The sequence below is a fragment of the Colias eurytheme genome, chromosome 17, assembly GCF_061535395.1.
Source record: "Colias eurytheme isolate Ceu_HAF_F1 chromosome 17, ilColEury1 Martin Lab GWU primary, whole genome shotgun sequence".
NCBI lineage: Eukaryota > Metazoa > Arthropoda > Insecta > Lepidoptera > Pieridae > Colias > Colias eurytheme.
This window is the reverse complement of record NC_142996.1, coordinates 4,475,162-4,490,888: the sequence shown is the minus strand read 5'-3', so window position 1 is coordinate 4,490,888 and position 15,727 is coordinate 4,475,162. Positions and strand designations below refer to the sequence as shown.

Below are 15,727 nucleotides of genomic sequence, written 5' to 3'. Positions count from 1 at the left end.
TTTCTAATTAACTTTTATTCAAATGACTTTTTTATATTTTTTTACTGACCTATGCATTTATTTTATGTTATTATTACTAGTCTTCAGTAATTTAATTATATTTGATATTAATTGCGCTTATGTTTATCCTGATGGTTGTGTATTTTAAAAGATAAACAGGGATATAATATTGATGTTTCACGGTGCTTCGAATAGTACATAGGTTGTTAAATATTTGTGCACTTTTATAATTTTATAAAGGTAATAAAATAGATATTTGACTCAAGTAAAAACCATTTATTTTGAAAACCCAATTTTACGTTTTACATAACAATTTGAGCTTCAAATATTCACATTGTATTTCCTACTAGACTAGCTTACAATTAGCTACAAAATAAGCTTCTAAATAAAAGTCCCTAAATTTACGCCAAGAAAATGACAGTGCACACGCTTTCCTCGCTGAGTCGCGTTCACGTACACCGAGAAAGCCTCATGAGGAAAATGCTTCGCGAGGCTGCTCGCTCTATGTGAACTAGTAGACTAGTTTAACATATTATAATGCGGTGTGAACCTGCTTAACAAATGAAAAAGGTAGCGCTGTTTTATCATCACAAGGGGAACAGGGATCCACATACGTAGTAGTATGCTCTAAGTAGGTACTTAGAGCTTCAAATACGAGGTACGCATTACTTATATCTAATGTCATTGTTACATTCTTAAGTTCTTTACCATCTTATTTTAAAATCGAATATAATAATATTGTTATTGTACGTTATATAATGTGCAGTGTGTAATGTGCAGACATTATCTTATAAAAGTTCTAGAACAATCAGTAACTGCTCATCTCAATACATGGTACAATGTGAGTAAAGCTAAAGACACAAAACTAGCGTGCGTGCTTGTAGCGGAGTTGCAGTCATTTCCTCTGCATATGAAACATCTTGCGTCGCTGTGGCCCCGAGCACGTTCAACTGCTTCTAAACCAAGACAGACGGAGTCTATTTGCACCTTTGGGACGCATCCTCGTATAACGTCTACAGTGTTGCCAACTGAAAAATTTTTTAATATGTAATTATTAAACTTAAATAATTATTTTCACACTATGTATTGGTATATTTGATAAAACATACACATATGTATTGGCATATTTAATAAAACATTTACCTCATTTCCGGAAATAAATACCTGGTTTTACTTTCGGAAATTTTTATTATAATTATTTAGGTGACAGATTCTCTATTAAGTATATTTAATTTTGTAAATATTAACTCTGAATATGATTCATACATGAAAAACAAATCATTAAAAGAACAATCTTAGAGCGTATACGCACTATGCGGGTAGCCGCATTGCGGGTAGCCGTCCGGCTGACCGCAAGCACAATTATGTACGTAATATTCATTTCTATGCGCACTGCGATGCGGCTACCGCAGACCGTATTTTCACCGTACATTCATTTTATGACCAAGTTCCTCTCAAGCGGTAATTAGTAAAATGCATCAAAGTATAGTATTATGAAGCCTCGTGAACGTCAGCTGGAGCTCGGTTGGGGGGAAGAGCGGTTGTAGCCTCCCGTATCAGCTGACGGTTTTTCCACCAAGATACAGCCAGCTGACATATATATTTATCCACAGTTACATATAAGCTATCATCAGGTAAATTTTTGTTTGAGAGGAAATAACGGAAAATAAATTTTTATTTAAATTTAACTTTCATGTTCGAGACACCAGCTGACGTATAATACACCATGTTGTAACCAGCTGACTATTTTTTTTCGTTGAGATATTGGGTTAGCTACAATTTGACAAATTTTTAGCTGAGAGGAAATGAATGAATGAATGTATTTTTTTTCCTATGTGCGTGGGAGGCTACAACCGCTCACCCCCCCAACCAAGCGCCAGCTGACGTTCACGAGGCTTTATAATACTATACTCTCATGCGTCTGACGAATTATCTCTTGAGAGGAAATAGTTAACCAAATTTGCACCTGGCTCCCTAACCATATTTATTTAGGAAACTTTTTCTAGATCATAACTGCAATATTTGATTTATTTTACTTACATGATTTATCATCCGGTGTTGCTACCATTTTCAAACAGCGCATTTCTATATTTATTTTTGAATCTGTAGACGGTGGTGGGTGGCCTAAGTTGTGTAGCCATTGAGCTGTCACCCAGTTGGAGGGAGTGCATTCTTGTGAGGTTCCTGGCCAAATGGTCTCTTGGGGATGGCAACCCAGACAGCGTTGGTGGAAGCAGCTTTCTGCTGTAACTAAAATAATGGTCTATGTAGGGCAAGTTTTTGCAAGGACAAATCATTTTAGAGCAAGAGTTTAAGAAGCGAAGATAACTAGCTTTTGATGTGAGTTACTTTTTAGTTTCTTACGAGATATGCGCCTCAAAAAATTAGAATTCTAATTAAGTCTAAGTCCAAGAAGAGTAATTTTTCTAGAGAGTCATGTAGATCACTGAGCAAAATCTTTATTTATTTAAACGGTAATAAAAAAGGTATACAAATTACATATCATGAATACAGGTAATAATCTGGTAAAACGTTATCACAGTATGATCTTCAGATCGCTCGCAAGCGACGTTAAAGGGTAAATCAATTTTAATCTTGCTAGGTAATAAAATGGCAGATTAGCTACACACGACCTGAACTTATGACATTATGGTAGCGCTTTGAGTAGCAGCTTCTCGGCCGTAACTGATCGACATACGTCGGGTAATGACCACTTTGGAGCTCGCTTCACGTCGCGTTTGTTTAAACACCGCAATCATATGTGATTTTCCCGCGTTTCGCGCAATTTTGCCGATCATCAATTCGACGTTCGGAACGTTCGTATCGGACTGTAATTATTGGACTGCGATCCGTTTTTCACGTTTTGGTATGCTGGCAAGTGACAGTTTAATAAAGCTTTCCTATTTTCGATGAAAGTAAAGATATAATTTATAACCTTTCAATGGTATAATACAATTTCAATACTATAATTATTATGTGATGGTCAGTTTATTTCTGACATTATAAGATTAATAAATAGGTATATTGTATGTTATCCGAAACTTTACTAAATGCATAGATTTAAAGCATATTATGATAATATAATCTTTGGCATATTATGATAATATATTATGATATTACTTAGGTAATTTGTAAAATTGTAAATCTGACATGATTAAAAAGAGCAACTATGGAGTTTCTTGCCGATTCTTCTCCGTAGATACTGCTTTCCGAATCGGTGGTAAATGTTAAAAATATGTACTTAATGACGTTTCAAAAGTGCTTCTAGAAGAAGTCTAATTGAATAAATAAATGTTTGAGTTTTTTTTTTTAAAGCGCATTTAAATTGGGTTATCTTACTCAATGTTTCTTTTATCGTAATCGATAACAACCTGCAACATGTGGCATAGGTACGTCTAGTATAATTATAATAATAACGCATATAAATATTATGAAGCGTACATATCTTATCAATTATCATGTCTCGAAAAATCATTATTGATAATTTTAATTCTTTATCACACAATAATAAAAATGATTTGAGGACGTAAACAAAACAAAGAACAGCCATGGAATATAAGCAAGAAGCAAAGATTTGTCTTATTATATTTATATGTAAACTAGCTTTCCGCCCGCGGCTTCGCCCGCGTTTTCAGAGAAAAACCCGTTCCCGTAGGATTTCCGGGATAAAACCTATCCTATGTCCTTTCTCGGGTATCAAAATATATCTATACCAAATTTCATGCAAATTGGTTCAGTAGTTCAGGCGTGATTGAGTAACAGACAGACAGACAGAGTTACTTTCGCATTTATAATATTAGTATGGATTTATGTATGATAAAAAGTGTTGCCTATGGTAAAGCTATCTCGTACGTGTTATATCCGACAATACATTCATTGAAAAAACTATTGTCGTACAAATCTGTCGCTGTTACGATATCATCGCTTATCTGTAGTCATACTAACCTAAATTTAAAACAAGTGATGATCAACATAAAAGAAACCCACGCGCGACGCCGTGTCGACACAAAGTACTTAGATATATTATGACAATGTAAATACGATTGTCAACAGTGGATCGAATAAATATTTATTAAGCGGTAGTTGCGAAGCGAGATGAGCCTGGGATCCATTGTGTGGTAGCGTTGGGCGGCAACCGGACACCGCTCAACTTCATTCATAACGACAAACAGGCATAAATTCAATGATGTAACGTTTTGTTTTGCGAACTATTCATTTCACAACCATTAACATTGTTCTACTTTGAATTTCGAATCGCAGTACTTCGAGACTACTACTTCTTCGACATTACCAAGGCACGAATTAGAGAAAAGTTAGCTAGGTCTACATACACAGGAACGAATGATGAGAAATTGATCTTACCAACAGATATAATTCCAGCAATACATAAAACGAATCCCAACATTGCAGTGACAAGGCGCAATTGCGTTATTTCGATGGAGGCAAATTAGAAGCACACTGTTGTCATACACGTACCGTTTATCGAACTAATCTGCACTCGAAACGGTGTAATCTTTTCTATGTGCCGTTATCACAGTATAATAAATTATTTTGACATAACTAGTGGAAAAAGTTCGCTGGCTCCATTTATTTGAAAGCAGAATTTTCCGATACCGAACTATCTTTTGTGGCCATTTGGTTACTATGAATAGGCACATTGGAGACGAAAATAAACAGATGATATTTACACACGCGTATTTGCGTTTGCGTAAACATATCGTAAATCCGGTTTTGTTTGTTCCCAAATTCTTTCAGTAATTTTCGTAAATATCATTAGCACCGTAATATACATGCTTACTTTAGTTTTTAACTTCTTTTTACCAGTATCAATACTTACATTAATAGGTAACTCAAAAGCAAGCAAGAAATATCGATTTATCTTCGTCAAAAATGTAAAGTATAAAAAGTGAGCTGTTAAAAACAACATGCTTATTGATGTTAAAAGAAAATCATGAAAAGCACACGGAAAACCGTTTTTAACTATGTATAATAGAGCCATTAGTTACTTGTCTTACATTAATTTGTCGGTTCAGCTTACACAGTTGTACCTATAATACAATAACTTAAAATGATTTTATATTTTATATCTTACAATAATTAATTATATTATTTTGCATAGTATCATATAAATTACAATTAAACTATTGATAACATAGTCTCAAGATCTATATGTAAGGCAGGCATGTTTGCATTAAGCTATGATTGAGATCATTTTATTAAACTTTAAGCTCATTAAAAAATAAAAATTAGTTATAAATATCTGTCGACATTCGATGGTTTATCCCCTTGACCACCGAGCGGCCCGATCGGGCCACGACACAATAGATTTTCTATTGTGTCTGTGATTCCGGGGGCTGAGGGAGCAAATAGCTATTTACATAAACATTTTCGGTATTCACCACAAATGATGGTTCAAAGAAGCCGAAATTGATGATATATTATATATTTTTACAACTGGCATTTAAGTTAGCTTGTAGGTCATCCACATACATAAAGACCAGTCGTTCAATAAATGTAAGAATAATAATTAAAATTCGTAAAAGAAACAGCAATGTGTAGGTTTATAGCTACTTTATATATTAGGTACCTACTTACTAGTAATATTAGGTCTATTAAGTCTAGACGGTCATTTTATACCCCCATTATAAAGATAAAGATCTTTCAAATCTAATGATTGTCAAATGAAAGTCATTAGAGGGCATACAATGTTGAATTAGTTCCATGTCCGAGCTGGTATTTGCTGGTGTGGTAACATTTTGATCTTAATATTTTACAGCGCCTATTGCAACCCATCGAGCAAATTATAGTTCCCTACATGTTGATAAGACGTAGAATTAAAAATAGTGTGCTAAGTTTTCCTTTTTTATGCGTACATATTATACTAAAACTATAATTCATTTTAAACTGTACTTACTGTATTTTTTTCATATTCAATACAATTAAGAATACAAATATGAGTAGGTAAGTAACTACCTACTTACAATAAAATTGTACCTATATTTGAAGATTATTTATTTTCCAAGAACACCGAGCGCGGCCACAATAATTAATGTTACAGCTGTAAATACTTATTATGGTTTATAAGCATTTCATGTCATTTTAAATTTGTAAGATTTTGGTAGGTACCTTCTCCGCTTGAGGCGGCCCACTTAACGCAATCGCGTTTCAATCTCAGGTTTCAATTTTTAAATTTTTGATGGCATTAAAAGCACGTTTCATCGATCAAGTCAAAAACTATCTCAAACTGACCGTTTAATACCCCTTTATTAGGGGATACTGAAAAGTGAGTCGTAATTTTGTAGTGTTAAGGTATAATTTTATTAGATTTTGGGCTAAGTGCAAAATAGTGACGTAGATAAGAGCGGCGCTTCAGAGCAAAGACGCTTGACGCCGGGCCGCAGCCGTGTCGGCATGCGACACGTTGGATGTATTCAATTGATAACATTAGATTTCAAGATGTAGTCTCGCTAGAACTTATTATATTCAGCCCACGTGATTATCAAATTATTAAACAGATACCTTATATAGAATTGACGCTTTCTCTGGTGAAAAAAAATGACGCTTTTTCGAAGCTTTCTTTTGCGTTAGTTCAAATGCGAGTACGTGCTCTGATTAATAGAATTGTTTATACATTTTTTTACTTCAATATTATTACCGGCATCCTTTAATGAGCATGTATTTAGAGTAATTAAGAAGCATTAGTGTGGTAGCACGACTCTTTCAGGCTTATCATAAAAAGACCGGCTAAACATCTTAAGTGTCCGATTTATTAAAAATCTTTGTGATAAGAGTTGATAAGTAAAACCAGTTAGCTGCTTCTTCTGAACATTAAAAAGGCTTTATTTATCTTGAATAATTTGTTATTGCCACTCTTGTTGCCTTCCGGTAGCCGTGTAATTGAATCTTCTGGTTTTTGGAGATTTATGACTGTCATTTGATTGAGCTACCGCCCTTGATTAGCGGTACGAGGTGCGGTGTCTTTGGTGTTCCTTTAGTAAAATTCAGTTTAATTAAAACCCTTTTAAGCATACATTTTTGATAAATTATGTCATTACTTTGTAAAAATTTGATTAAATTAAAAATTTGCTCCTTTAACTCATTTATCATTCAAAATTGATATGAAGATGTATTTTATGAATATTAGCTGATACTAACAAGTTAAATTCTTTCACAGCCTTACGTTTGATTCATGATTTTAAAAGGAATAATAACTGCATAACAAATATAAGGGATAACAAATATAACAAATATAGGGATAGGGAGTATCCAGATAATTGTAATTTGGAATAATATTTAAATTTTATTTTATTGGGGAGAAGGAAAAACTTACAAATTTGTTTGGCGATATTAATGTTTTTGTTTAATAATACGGTCTAAAACTTCTGTTAAATAACTTAACAGTAGTTTTCGTAAAAATAAAGAGAAAGAGAAAATAATTCGATGGAATACATGTCCGGCATAGTAACCCGAAGATGCGATCGGCGAACGGACAGGGATTGCGTGAGATATTTCTGAGCACGTCCGCGCTGCCCTCAGGTCTGGTCCGTTACTTTATGACAATTTTTATTTTGCTTTCACACGCATTTCTATGCTATTTTAAGGAGAATATATTGAAATAATTTGGAAAATCCAAAAGTGCACGCCTCATAATTTTTTTTTAATAATTATTTTTGTTTATTTAATAACAATTAAACCACATCGAATCAGACCCTGAAAAATGAAAGGGTTCTATTCCTGAGCATACTCAAGCGTAAGAGAAAAAAAAAGACTCGATTAGTAAAGTATTTCGGTCGCTATCGTGTTAACAAGAAAATCCTCCGCACATACACGGACGTCCAAGACAGAACTTTTTTAAACTGTTTTTTAACTAGTTTAAATAACAAAAATGATATCAAAACTATCATGAATGTTAAAAATAGTGTTTTTTCTTAATATGTGTGTGTATGTATTATCTTACAAGTGCAATGTATGATACATAAAGACATTTTAAGTTTGAAAAATCAGATGTTTTGCGCGAAGTGACAGTAGTACCCACCTCAACGCTTCGCTTATGAGGCGTGCAATACAGGACTGTGGAAATACATAGATGGATTAAAAAAAATGGAACTCGTCGATGTTTGTATTTGAGATAATAAAATGTAAGATATATACTTACCTACCTATATATTTCTTTAGCTTTGACAAAATACTTTAAATTTAAAATATGTAGAACGATGTGAAGTACATAATATGTAGGTGTACCTAATTGAAATGATACGATTATGCTTATATCATTAAACTAATAAAAATAACTTAGAAATCATAATAAAGTGAATGTTTGTGTCACAGTCTCACAGAGAACTCTATCAGTCATTAATCTGATATATTTATTGAGGAGTTATAATGGCTCTAAGAACCCGACCATCCGATCACACTCCAGTTATGGTTCAATCGACAATTTATCGACTCGATTATACGAAATTAACGGAGCTTGTTGGTTTATCAAAATCAGTAGAATTACCACTGCCTTCTATGGTGATGTAATAAACATAATTTCACTTTGTAAACACGATACGTCCCATAAAAAAAGCCAAGTGCGAGTCGGATTCGCGCACGAAGGGTTCCGTACTTTGGGGGGGGGGGGGTCCTTATCCTCCTTAATATATATTTTCATACATCATTTGTGAAAATTTCAGCTTTCAGCTATCACGGTTTATGAGATACAGCCTGGAAACAGACAGACAGACAATGAAGTCTCAGTAATAGCACAGACTAATAATAATATACTACGTGTAATAGGGTCCAGTTTTACCTTTTCGGTACGGAACCCTAAAAAGGAAGCGTGTTAAATTGAATTCGGGAAGCGCAAATAAGTAATGGTGGTATGAAAATTGATTGGAACGTTGTTTAAAGTATCGATAAAAGTTGTCTGAGATAATATAATATTGTAATCGCAGCTGCACGTTGAAGTTTATGGGGTACAAAAACAGCGATAGTATTTTCACTTCGTTTTACTTGGAATTTTTTGCCTCTTTGTGCAAGTTGAATGGTAAGATTATTCGAATGGTCCTGCTATGATATGCTGCTGCCTGATGTCTATCAATATCAAAAGGTATAATATTTTTAAGCTTTAATTAAAATGTATCTTAATACTATTATAAAGGCGAAAGTTTGTATGGATGTATGGATGTATGTATGTATGGATGTATGGATGTTTGTTACTCTTTCACGTAAAAACTACTGAACCGATTACAATGAAATTTAGCACACATATAGAGGGTAACTTGGATTAACACATAGGATAGGTTTTATCCCGGAAATCCCACGGGAACGGGAACTATGCGGGTTTTCCTTTGAAAACGCGGGCGAAGCCGCGGGCGGAAATCTAGTTTACAATATTTTGTAAGTGTAAAATTATCTTTAATTAGAAACCTTAAAAATAAAAATTTATGAAACCACGGTTTAAAAGTGAAACTTTCCGAACACTGCTTTATACCTACTCGGCAGCCGACCGTCACGCGACATGCGCTACACAGACCAAAAAGTTTGAGACGATGTAATAAAAGTTTCACTTTAATAAATGGCCTTACCACAAAAAAATTAAAACATAGTCTAACTTTAAACCAGGGATCTGTTAGTCCAAGAGCCCGCTTCAGCCAGGCGCACAATATTTTATAAAACCAGAAAGTTTGTCTGCGCACGTCACCAACACAGGTAAGAACGATGAGCGACTATGTAGTTTGGGTAGTAGTTACTTTGACAGGTAACAGGTAACAAAGGTGTAAAAAAAGCACCTCAAATACATTTATGTGAAATACGACAAAACCAGATTAAAGAGAACCCGCGCTTAAAGTTAAACTCTGTCTAAAGTTTTTTGTGGTAAAACAGAAATTGTAACAATTTATATATTTTAGTATAGTTACATATTTTAATTACGTACCTAATATAACTCGCCACCATCACATAATTTGAACATTATTTGATTAAAATAAAACACGGCATAAAATATGAAGCTAATAAGCATATCTGATATAAATTATAATACTATCGTAAACTAATAGATACGAATTACGTAGATATACTGCACTTACTGAAATTGCTTTAACAATTAACACATTGCATTGCTAATAAACTTCATTGCTAGGAAGTTATTCTAGAAATGGACGTATTGTGTACCTATATCTGCTTTCCGAAGCGGTGGTAAATGTTAAAAATATGTACCTAATGACTTCAAAGGTGCTTCTAGAAGAAGTCTAATTGAATAAATAAATGTTTGAGTTTGAGTTTTGAGTTTATATGTTTTATGTTTGGTATAGATAGCTCCAATAAACTATCGCTTCATAGCATCGCATTGTTCGTAACAACACTCGATTTTTAAATGTGTAGGTATTCAAAATCACAAAATTAATAAATAAGGTACATTACAATTTATAACTTTATTTACATCGGAAAGAAAATTTAACTCGTGAAAACTCTTACTTTAATTTGTATTACGGTGCATCTACATCGAACGAGCGAATGCTCATTCTAACTCCACTCTGTCAAATTATTTTAGTGTAAACAGGCGTAGAGAATCCTATCGTTGTTATTGATGCGTTCAAAAAGATTGCTCTAGCTCTAGCTCTATGTTCGTTTGATGTAAATGCACGGTGCATTTTCATATTACAACATGAAAAAATTTGAAGTAAAGGAATTTTAACATATTGTTATTGGGAAACTTGGAAGCCACTTGAAACTCATTACTGGTAGCAACAAGCAAGGTAGAAACCATCACGTACAGATTTATTGTAATAGTTTTGGGAATAACACAATAATCATTGAACTACGAATAACCTCAATCAGTGAACCATCGCACGTGCCTGATTTAGGCGAGTGTCAAGGATGATTTAAATTGAAATTTTAATACAAATAATATTTTGGATTTGAAATAATTCGATTTGATAATGGAATTGAAGTAATCGAAAATAAAATTATTATGTTGAATGGATTTTTTTAACACGCATATTACATCAATACACATATTATACAAACCAACATTACAACTTACATTGTGATTTCCGATGCTACCTGGGGAAACGAAAGGTAATTGTTCAAGAAAGAGTATGATTTAATTATTAGAATGATTTTTTATTACAATTCTCTCTATCTCATTATTAATCTTTCTTCTAAAATCTAAAACTATTGAGTAAGTAAGTAAGTAGGTAATTAGTTACTAAGCCACAAAATCAAACAACAGATATGTGGCTAAAACAATTCCATATTATACCATGTTGTGGTTTGTGACTGTAAATATAATAAAAACAAGAGATAAACGGACAATAAAATGATCCAATACCTACATCTGTTTTAATGATCGACAATCAATGTTTTTAAACAATTATACATTAATCTGACACGAAAATGACAGCAATCCTCAAGGTTAAGAACAATACTGACAATACGGAACTGAATACAATATTATAAATTAACTAGCGGCCCGCCCCGGCTTCGCCCGTGGTACATATGAAAAATAGATGTTGGCCGATTCTCAGACTTACCCGATATGCACAGAAAATTTCATGAGAATCGGTCCACCCGTTTCGGAGGAGTAAGTATGCAGACTAACATTGTGACACGAGAATTTTATATATAAGAGATTATGGACTGGTGAATTAGATTTTGCGGAGAATTTAGTGGCGTTTAGGTCTAGAAAAAATGCATTGTTGTTTCGGTAAGTATATTAAATTGTTCGCTTACTGATGTTTGAATTTATTTTAATAGATATTTACTATTCGACGTAAACATTTAAAATAAAAAGTAACTAGAAATTTTTTGTTTTGATCGTGTATCGTGTTATTTATTTCTGTATGATATTTTGTTCTTATTATTCAATACTGAGTACATTCATGAATAGAATATTTTATTACCTCACATAATTCGGTGTAAAAACCTAGTATCCTTAAAACCACCTTGAAGTAACAACTAGAGCAATATAATAGATCTTATAAAAATGCCATATAATTATGAGTTGGCATGATTGTAAACAAAACAAGAGTAATAACTAATAATGCTTTATGTGCCCATTCAATGCCCAGTGACACAGTTATATTCAATAGATAAGTTAAAAGTTATTATTATAAAATTTATTATTTATACTTTGTGTGCAATACATATTTATTTATTATACTCAATTCGATCTTGATACAGCACTTTTGAATAAATTTTTAGAAACTGAAAGTTCGCCAAATTGGCCAACTTTTTTTCAGCTCTACCCTCGGGCTACACCCTAATTCTTGTGCATGTGTAGAGTTTATTCCAGATGGTTTTAATAGCTACATTATATATTTGGTTTACCTATTTCCACTGTAAGATTGTTTCTTATATTATAATGAATAAATTCACATTTTAACGACAACACCTTTTGATACATCATTGATATACCTAATTCCACCCCCCTTTTCATTTTGTTAACCACGAATGGTGATTCAGTGTTCTTTTCTTTTATGCAATTATTTTGTTTGATCTCAATAAAACCGACTCCATTCATTGATGCATATTGTTATGACAGCATAACAAACACGAGCCCAAATGTAATGCACGATCAAATTTTACGTAATACTTGATAGGGATCTCAGGGTCCCGACAAAGACAGACGATTTAAATTACTTCGCAATGACTGTGCACCTCCGGTAAATTTATTTTCGCAATACGTTTCATTTATTTGGGGTTAATTAACATTTTATGTTACGTCGTCAACAAATACGGGCAAGAAGCAATCTAAATTGAAACGTTTGTTGTATAACATTAAGATGGCGCTGCTATTGATGATGAAGTTACGGTTATTATGAATAATTAAAGAATGATATTGAAACTTATGCGAGTACACGGTGTTTGAACTATACCGAAGATCGAAGGGAGTAAAGTTAATTATAATGCTATAATTTTTTTTTATCAATATAGATATAGTATCGTGTAATAAGTGATAAAGGATGAAACTTCTACACATATTAATTACATGTAGAGTTAGGGTGCTTTTCCACCAGTGATTCTAGAACTATGTGACCTTAGAGTGGGTATATAATTTAATATAGGTACTCTAAGTATGTGACCGTTTCCACTGATGAAGGATGATGAAAAAGATGAGGAAGGAAGGTGCGCAGCTGATGTATCGTTTGTAGACTCCGCTCTGCCCCCCTAGTCAAGTGGCTTTCTGTTAGCGTAGCGTTCAATAGAATAGACTACGAATGTATGAGATTAACGTAACCTGTAGATACGTTTATCTACAGCCTACGTCAATCTCATACATTCGTAGTCTATTCTATTGAACGCTACGCTAACAGAAAGCCACTTGACTAGGGGGGCTGCACAGCTACACTATTCGTGATCATCCACAGCATGAATTCATAGCAAGCATCTATAGCATTCATAGTACAAATCCATAGCACGTCTTATATATCCTTCCATATAAAAACATATATAACCATTTTTAATATGCATCAATGAATTATGAATTTAATTGGTGGCACATCTCTGGTAGAAAGGCACCCTTAGAGTAGTCTATAGTGAATAATGTTCTGTAATTTTAACATATACCTACCTATGTATAATACTCTGTTGTTGTACGCATGTCTGCAAATCGTAAATTACATACTTTTGAGAGGTTAAGTATCTAACGTCGTTAATACTATTCAAAAGTGATAAGGTCAATTTTAACTCAATGTAGATTTGGGCGAAGCCGGGGCAAACGGCATTAGTGACAGTAAACAAAAAAGCTTAAAAAAAGTTACAGTTAAAATGTTATAAGATGAAAGCTCTTCGCGATAAGATCAATGGTTGTTTTCATTTAATAAGTAGAACAAACTCAAACATTTATTTATTCAATTAGACTTCTTCTAGAAGCACTTTTGAATCCTCATAACATATTTTTAACATTTACCGCCCATTCGGAAAGCAGTATGGACTATGGACAAGAACCGGCAAGAAACTCCATAGTGGCTCTATAAGCCTTTTGATTGCAAAATCTCGCTGCTTCCATCTACTATAATTTAATTTTTAAACTTAAGTGCCATCTAAGTGAAAGTACATTAACGATGACCAATTAGCGAAGATATATTAAGGACAATAAATAAAAGAGGTGCGTATTAAATAAATGCATTTCATTACATTCGCCGGCTGTGGCCAAATTGGACCATATGATTAATGGCGACGATATTTTATTCCATTAGTATCGAGTATTCATTTCGAACTACTGTTATATGACATTACCACAGACATGGTACGATGTTAATACGACCAATATGGGGATTGTTTATGATATATTGTTATAAATGGTGCAATACTCGTAATATTTCTCGTTATCTTCAGTAAAAAAGGAAAACGATATTTTAATTTAGATATCATTCCATACGAAACTGCATGTTAAAAGGGCCCAGCAGTTGCAGCTTTATGGAGATCTATCTACAATACTAGCAGCAAACATATAATATATATATATGTATATCAAAAATTACCTATATGTATAGATATGCAGTTTGAATATGCTATTCTGGTAGTATTCTGATATCATACATGGATTATTTCTAGACAATATCTGCCTACTGATGTAAACGAATCGGCTTTAATATCCGTTCTTGGATAATTGGTATCCAGTTTGCAATTACAAGAGACTTTTCGAATTAAAGTATTATCGGTCAATCGTCCCATACATTTAAAGCAAATTAATCACTGTGGGAAACCACTCCTATGTAATTTATCACTTACGTTTTTGAAACGCCGAAAACCCACTTAATACTTTCAAGGAATTTTTTCCAAACGAAATGTTTATACATAAAATGCAATTATTTCATACTGAATTTAAACCTCCGTATTGGTAAATAATTTTAAAATAAACGTAGATAATATATGATATTTAATACCACTCTAATCAGGATTAAGTTCAGTCATAACGTTCGATATTAAATCCAATAATTGTATTTGAAATAATGACCATCAAATATATTCTGAGCGTAAAGCACAGACAACATCTAGTGACCGCAGTCGTAAAGGGCATCATGAATTATACTAATGCTCGATATAGCAGAGAGAATAAAGGAGTTGTCGGTTATCTACGGAATTCGGTTCGCGCAGGCGCTGTGACTCACGCTAGCGGCCACACCTGACGATAGCAGCCCTTGTCAAATACCAGCTAGACTCAACATTGAAGTACCTAGGAAAGGTGCGGCTCTTCGAAATTCGATTCAATAAACTGAATACAATTTGAATAATTTTAGAGAAAGGGGCGGTTTGAAACAAGTGTCAATAGACAAAAATAAATAATAATAAATCTTGTAATCGTTCGTTACATTTAAAATTACTGAAGTAGCAACTTACCATTGATAAAAACTCGGACGATATAGAGTTATTTTATTCTTAGTAACGTGGAAACTAAATTGACGGAGACTAAAATAATATTTTTAATGCTTTAGTACTGAATATACCTAATATAGATATGCAGTGGTGGCTCAGTGGTGAGTACCTCGGACTTCAATACGATAAGGCCGGGGTTCGAGACCAGGTCGGCGTGCAGGAAATAAATTGGTTTTTAAATTTATCTGCACATGTTATAACATCACCACTGCTCGAATGGTGAAGGAAAACATCGTGAGGAAACCGATATGTCGAAGAATCACAAGTTCGATAACATGTGAAATCTGCCAACCCGCACTTGGCCGCTTGATTATGGCCTGTATCCTCATAGGATGCCCGTGTCCCAACAGTGGGAACGTATCCA

The 15,727-nt window shown here is 33.6% G+C and overlaps 1 long non-coding RNA gene across 1 annotated transcript; it reads right to left on the bottom strand.

Annotated features, from left to right (window-relative positions):
• Nucleotides 1-334: 334 nt before the first annotated feature.
• LOC149901169 (uncharacterized) lies at nt 335-2,195 on the bottom strand. Its single transcript, XR_016457656.1, has 2 exons — nt 2,041-2,195; nt 335-1,028 (listed from the first exon to the last, which is right to left on the bottom strand). It is a non-coding gene; the product is annotated as an uncharacterized LOC149901169 (long non-coding RNA).
• Between the last annotated feature and the right edge of the window lie 13,532 nt (nt 2,196-15,727).